This window comes from Ruditapes philippinarum, unplaced genomic scaffold (genome assembly GCF_026571515.1).
Source record: "Ruditapes philippinarum isolate M1 unplaced genomic scaffold, ASM2657151v2 ctg7097_1_1_1_1, whole genome shotgun sequence".
Lineage (NCBI taxonomy): Eukaryota > Metazoa > Mollusca > Bivalvia > Venerida > Veneridae > Ruditapes > Ruditapes philippinarum.
The window spans coordinates 7205-15000 of record NW_026860068.1 but is presented as its reverse complement, the minus strand read 5'-3'; the positions used below and the strand labels follow the sequence as shown (position 1 = coordinate 15000).

Here is a 7796-nt window from a genome sequence, read left to right as displayed (position 1 = left end):
CTGGATTGATCTGTAGCTCAAGTCCTTGGGCATATTGCACGGGTTTTCCGGTTGAATGATTTTTGGCCGAGTTATGGCCCTTTGATAAAAAGGTGTTTTTTTCTGTGTGTTGCCAGATACACAAAAGTTTGTCCGGACTACTCCTTATAAACTATTGGTGCAATTTTATCCAAACTTTACAGGAATGATCAGTACCAAGTCTAGTTGTGCACTGTCCGTCTGTCTGTCCGTCTGTCACAAAACTTGTCCCAACATGAAATTGGCCATCATGAGGCGACACATGTGATCACTGATCGCTCTTGTTTCTTGTCCAGAGCATAACTTTAAAACCACGAGATGGAATTCATTACAACTTCACACAAAGGTCAAGCACATTGAGAGAAAATGCAGTGCACAAGAACCATAACTCCATCTTGACAAATTACAGAGTTGTTGCCCTTTGATACTTTTTCTTGTCCAGTGCATAACTTGAAAATAAATGGTTGGAATTGAAAACAACTTCATACAATGGTCAAGCACAATAAGAGGGAGTGCAGTGCACAAGAACCATAACTCTGTCCGGAGTAATTATAGAGTTATTGCCCTTTGTTACTTTTCCATTGCTTTTTTGTCCAGAGCATAACTTGAAAACGAGTTGTTGGAATTCAATAAAATTTCATACAATGGTCAAGTATATCGAGAGAAAGTGCAGTGCACAGAAACCAAAACTCTTTCTTGACTAGTTGCAGAGATTTTGCCCTTTGTTACTTTTTATTGTCCAGTGCATTACTTGAAAATTAATGGTTGAAACTCAAAGAAACTTCATACAATGGTCAAGGGCGTTGAAATGAAGTGCAGTGCACAAGAACCATAACTCCATTTGGACTAATTACAGTTATTGCCCTTGGTTACTTTTTTTGTCCAGTGCATAACTTGAAAACTAATAGTTGGAATTCAATACAACTTCATACAATGGTCAAGTGCAATGAGAAGAAGTGCAGTGTACAATAAGCATAACTCCATCTTCAGTATTTGTAGAGTTATTGCCCTTTGTTTCTTTTCCTTGTCAGGTGGATAACTTGAAAACTAATGTTTAGAATTCAATGAAACTTCATTCAAGGGTCAAGCACATACAAGTCATTATACCCCCAAAAACGAAGTTTGGGGGGGTATATAGGAGTCACCCGGTGGTCGGTCGGTCGGTCGGTTGGTCGGGCGGTCGGTCGGTCGGTCGGTCCAGACGTCCGTTGCATTTTCCTTGTCCGGAGCATAACTTGAAAACTAATGGTTGGAATTCAATATAACTACATACAATGGTCAAGCACATTGAGAGGAAGTGCAGTGCACAAGAACCATAACTCTATCATGACTAATTACAGAGTTATTGCCCTTTGTTACTTTTCCTTGTCCGGGGCATAACTTGAAAACTACTGGTTGGAATTCAAAACAACTTCATACAATTGTCAAACACAATAAGGGGAAGTGCAGTGCACAAGAACCATAACTCTATCTAAAGTAATTACAGAGTTATTGCCCTTTGTTGCCTTTCCATTGCTTTTTTTTTTGTCCGTTGCATTTTCCTTGTCCGGAGCATAACTTGAAGACTAATGGTTGGAATTCAATATAACTACATACAATGGTCAAGCACATTGAGAGGAAGTGCAGTGCGAAAGAAACATAACTCTATCTTGACTAATTACAGAGTTATTGCCCTTTGTTACTTTTCCTTGTCCATGGCATAACTTGAAAACTATTGGTTGGAATTCAAAACAACTTCATACAATTGTCAAACACAATAAGGGGAAGTGCAGTGCACAAGAACCATAACTCTATCTAAAGTAATTACAGAGTTATTGCCCTTTGTTGCTTTTCCATTGCCTTCTTTTTTTTGTCCGGACCATAACTTGAAGACTAATGGTTGGAATTCAATATAACTACATACAATGGTCAAGCACATTGAGAGGAAGTGCAGTGCATAAGAACCATAACTCTATCTAAAGTAATTACAGAGTTATTGCCCTTTATTACTTTTCCATTGCTTTCTTTTGTCCGGACCATAACTTGAAGACTAATTGTTGGAATTCATTATAACTTCATACAATGGTCCAGCACATTGAGAGGAAGTGCAGTGCACAAGAACCATAACTCCATTTTGACTTATTACAGAGTTACTGCCCTTTGTTTCTTTTCCTTGTCCAGAGCATGACTTTAAAACTACTGGTTGGAATTCAAAACAACTTCATACAATGGTCAAGCACAATAAGGGGAAGTGCAGTGCACAAGAACCATAACTCCATCTTGACTAATTACAGAGTTATTGCCCTTTGTTACTTTTCCATTGCTTTCTTTTGTCCGGACCATAACTGGAAAACTTATTGTTGGAATTCATTATAACTTCATACAATGGTCAAGCACATTGAGAGGAAGTGCAGTGCATAAGAACCATAACTCCATCTTGACTAATTACAGAGTTACTGCCCTTTGTTACTTTTCCTTGTCCAGAGCATGACTTGAAAACTACAGTTTGGAATTCAAAACAACTTCATTCAATGGTCAAGCACAATAAGGGGAAGTGCAGTGCACAAGAACCATAACTTCATCTTGACTAATTACAGAGTTATTGCCCTTTGTTACTTTTCCTCGTCTAGAGCATAACTTGAAAACTACTGTTTGGAATTCAGTACAACTTCATACAGTTGTCAAGGACATTAAAAGGAAGTGCAGTGCACAAGAGCCATAACTCCATTTTGACAAAATACAGAGTTACTGCCCTTTGATACTTTTCCTTGTCCGGAGCATAACTTAAAACGTACTGGTTGGAATCCAAAACAACTTCATACAATGGTCAAGCACAATAAGAGGAAGTGCAGTGCACAAGAACTATAACTCTATCTTCAGTATTTATAGAGTTATTGCCCTTTGTTCTTTTTCTTTGTCTTTCTGGACTTATTACAGAGTAATTCAATTAAACTTCATCAATGGCCAACCACATTGAAAGGAAATGCAACATACATGAACCACAATTATCTTTAATTGCCCACAACCATAACTCTATGTTTCAATTCTTTTTCAAGGTATTCTGTTACTAGTAACATCCTCATTTCCGAAGCAGACTTGTGGGGGTATTAATCACATTTAGTGATAGTTCTAGTTATTTTTAGACTCATTTACGGGACACTTTTCATTTGGAGGTGGGGCATTGATCAGCAAATGTATTTTTTTTTAACTTACATAGTGGCATACAACCTATATAACCGGTACTTACTACTTGCAAATTAATGACACCATAAACAATACAAAATGTCAATAATTTTAACAGTTTTTCTATCTTTTCTTAAGTATTTAGGCATTGTAAATTCAATCAGTCAGAGAATAGAATAAAGCCATGTTAATTAAGGACAATTAGCCATGCCGTTTACCTGAATCCTGTAGATTTCATCACCTCATATTTAGCGGTAATTTTCACGGTGTTTGACCACTGCCTGCAGGCGGATTAAATTTATACTGGCCAGTTGTTAATTACAGTGTATGACACCTCCACTCAGGAAGCCACAGAGGGTAAAAAATTAATCTTTTAATTGATTAAAATTATTGCCAATAATTGTTTATTGGAAGGGGCACATAGATATAAGTGATGAAGTTTAATTGTTCTTTTATAACGTTCTAGAATAGTTTAGAAGAACTTGACAATTAGATTTTTGAAAAATTTAAATTTCTGGCTACAAAGTAGATTATTTTAAATTATTTTTTTACAGGGACATAAATCATCTCTGGGACAGATACCTCATTTCCGGGACTTTCCCGGACATCCTGGACATTATGACATGTATGGTCAAACTCTTTTTGGACTTATTACAGAGTAATGTAATGAAACTTCATCAATGGCCAATTGACATTGAAAGGAATTGCAACATACAAGAACCACAACTATCTTTAATTGCCCACAACCATAACTCAATTTCAGTTCTTTTGCAAGCTATTTTGTTACTAGTAACTTCCTCATTTCTGAAGCAGTCTTGTGGGGGTATTAATCACATTAAGTGATAGTTCTAGTTTTGCCTAAAGCATGATATAACCAAATATTTAAGAAACTTGTCAATATAAATTATGAAGTGTAAAATTACCCATAATTACCAAGACCTTGACCTAAAAATTCAAACAAAATAAGAGAATCTACAAAGGTATCTTTATGAATGTGGAATATAATGGGTCAATAACAGAAATAGACTTTTATGATGAGCAAATATGCTTATGATATGCATGCACAATATCAAGGTTGTGGTTGGTAAAGGTCAAGAAGTACACATTTATGTCCCTTGTGGAAGGGGATTTAGCTGTTCTTCAGACTGCCTTGTTTAGATGTTAACTAGCTCAAAAGTAAGTATGGTCTATCTGGTGTCAATACTAGGTACACAGCCAAAATATGAAAAAGCCTTGTTTACACTCAAGAGGTAATATTTTCATTCCAGATATAATGGAAATTGGTCAGAAAGGTTGCTTCTATGACTTCTAGGACAAGTTTTATGAACGTTATGATATGAGTATACGATTATGTCATTATATCTGCTTTTCATTCATAATTAACAATATTAATTGTTCGTTATCATTAAGAGCCTCAATAATCAGGTGAGCAATATAAGAACCATCACCAACCTCTTGTTAGCTCACCTGACCACGAAGTGTTCAAGGTGAGGTATAGTGATGGGGCTATGTCCGGTGTGCGTCGTCATTCGTCGTCAACAATTGGGTTGTTAACAGTCTAGCAGTCACAGTTTTGATTGAATCGTCATCAAACTTTGTCAGAATGTTTGTCTCAATGCAATATAGATCAAGTTCGGAGATGGGTTATCTTGGGTCAAAAACTAGGTCACAGGAGCTAAAAAAAAGGAAAAAATCTTGTTAACACTCTAATGGCTGCAGTTTTTATCCAAATTCTGTAAATTCATCAGGAAGATTGTTTTGATGATTTCTGGGTCAGGTTTGAAGGTCATAAACTAGGTGTTTTTAACAGGAGCTTAAAAATTTAGCTTGTTAACACTCTAGTGGCTGAAGTTTTTTTCCAAATTTCCTGGAAATTGGTCAGAAAGGTTGTTTTGATGATTTCTAGGTGAAGTTCAAATATAGGTAATCTCCGGTCAAAAATTAGGTCACAGGAGCTAAAAATAGAAAAAAACTTGTTAACACTTTAGTGGCTGCAGTTTTGATCCAAATATTCTTGAAATTTGTCAGGTAGGTTGTTTCGATGATTTCTAGGTGAAGTTCGAAGATGGGTCATCTCCGGTCAAAAACAAGGTCACAGGAGTTAAAAAAGAAAAAGCTTGTTAACACTAGTGGCTGCAGTTTTGATCCAAATATCCTGGAAATTTGTCTGATAAGTTGTTTTGAAGTTAGAATATAGGTCATCTCCGGTCAAAAACAAGGTCACTGGAGCTAAAAATAGAAAAATCTTGTTAACACTCTAGTGACTGCAATTTTTATCCAAATATTCTGCCAATTTGTCAGGAAGATTGTTTCGATGATTTCTAGGTCAAGTTCGAAGATGGGTCTTCTCTGGTCATAAACTAGGTCACAGGAGCTAAAAATAGAAAAAGCTTTTTAAAACTCTAGTTGCTGCAGTTTTGATCCAAATATTCTGGAAATTTGTCAGGTAGGTCGTTTTGAAGTTAAAATAGAGGTCCTCTCCGGTCAAAAACAAGGTCACTGGAGCTAAAAATAGAAAAATCTTGTTAACACTAGTGGCTGCAGTTTTGATTGAAATCTTCTTGAAATTTGTCAGGAATGTTGTTTTGATGATTTCTTGGTCAAGTAGGAATATGTGTTAACTCCGGTCAAAAACTAGGTAACAGGAGCTAAAAATAGAAAAATCTTGTTAACACTAGTGGCTGCAGTTTTTATCCAAATATTCTAGAAATTTGTCAGGAAGATTGTTTTGATTATTTCTGGGTCAAGTTCGAAGATGGGTCTTCTCTAGTCATAAACTAGGTCACAGGGGCTAAAAATAGAAAAAGCTTGTTAACACTCTAGTGGCTGAAGTTTTGATCCAAATTTCCTGGAAATTGGTGAGAAAGGTTGTTTTGATGTTTTTAGGTGAAGTTAGAATATAGGTCATGTCCGGTCAAAAACTTGGTCACAGGAGCTAAAAATAGAAAAAGTTTGTTAACACTAGTGGCTGCAGTTTTGATCCAAGTATTCTGGAAATTTGTCAAGAAGGTTGTTTTGATGATTTCTAGGTCAAGTTTGAAGATGGGTCATCTCCAGCCTAAAACTAGGTCACAGGAGCTGAAAATAGAAAAAGCTTGTTAACCCTCTGGTGCTGCAGTTTTGATCCAAATTTCCTGGAAATCGGTCAGGAAGGTTGTTTTGATGACTTTAAGGTCAAGTTTGAATACGGGTCATCTCCGGTCAAAAACTAGGTCATATTGCCCAAATATGGAAAAAACTTTTTAACACACTAGAGGTCACATTTTTTACTCAATTGTCATCAAACTTGGCCAGGATGCTTGTCTGAGACATTGCTTGGATGCGGTTGATGGGTCAGGGGGGAGTGATCTAGGGCCATCATGGCGCTCTTGTTTCACTTTAATATCAAATCATTCAACAGGCGATATTAATTCAACAAATTTGGTTGTTGCCTATTATTTTCAGGTATGGGGTGATGCAGCAATCCAGATATTTTTCTCTCTTTCACCATGTTGGGGTGGTCTCATCACTCTAGCTAGCTACAACAAATTCCACAACAACTGCTTTTTGTAAGTACTTATACTTATCACTTTGACTTATTTGAAAAATAAAATTTGTTTACATAAGAAATTCATTAGAACAAGCTAGAACTTTTTATTGAAAACTTTCAACGTTTTAGCTTTTGTGATCGCAATTTGTCTAGCGTCCATTGTCCATCAGCGTGTGCTTTCTTCATCAACTTTTTATAGAAACGACTTCTTTTCAGAAACCACTGGGCCAAATTTGATGAAATTTTCCTGGGATGTTCCTAGCATGAAGCTCTACTTAAATTGTTAAAATGAACATCTGGGACAGAAGGCTAAAAAAGAATTTTTGAAATGAAATCTTGAAAAAATTTCTCTGAAAGTGCAAGGCTTAGATATTTGTGTGTAGCATTATCTCATGAAACTCTACAAAGCCCTGGTGTCAAAATTTGCCCCCTCAGAGGGTCATTGATTTTCCTTATTAGCTCACCTTGCACATAGTGCAGGTGAGCTATTAGGATGGCCCATCATTTGCGTCCTGTGTCCGTCCACATTTTATTCAAACGACATCATCTATGATACCACAAGGGCAATGTTAATGAAACTTGGCAGGAATACTCTTTGTATGAAGCTCTATCCAGATTGTTCAAAGAATTCCATTCCATGCTAAACTTTAGTTGCTATGGCAACTAAATGAAAACACTACTTCAAAATGGTAAGGGCTAGAGCTTAGATATTTCTCACAAGGCATTGGCTTGTTGGTTTCTACAATGTATATTCAAATTATGGTCTAGAGTTGAAAATTGGTCTCTCTTTGGGGGGTTAAAGGGGTTTTTTATTGCAAGGTTATATAGACATTCTTTGCAGGGATAAATTGAGATAGTGTATCTTGTATTTTTTGTCTCAACAGACATTGTTATGAAGATTTTTCTGTTAAAGCATTAGAAAGATGAAAAGGTTGTTGAATGTGAATGTGATTCAAAACAGAGTCAATCAGAATAACATAAATTTGAGAGCTACATTGAAGTTGATTTCCCTATTCAATAATGGATTCTTCCATTAATTAAGGAGACAGCTGTGTAATTTCCAAAATACAATGTAAAATATTTTGGT

General features: G+C 36.2%; 1 long non-coding RNA gene across 1 annotated transcript in view; it reads left to right on the top strand.

Annotated features, from left to right (window-relative positions):
• Positions 1 to 6747, top strand: part of LOC132758761 (uncharacterized) — a 24959-nt gene extending 18212 nt beyond the window's left edge. Inside the window, exon 3 of the long non-coding RNA XR_009629624.1 lies at positions 6625 to 6747. This is a non-coding gene — a long non-coding RNA (uncharacterized LOC132758761). The remainder of the gene's footprint in view (positions 1 to 6624) is intronic.
• Positions 6748 to 7796: the final 1049 nt, after the last annotated feature.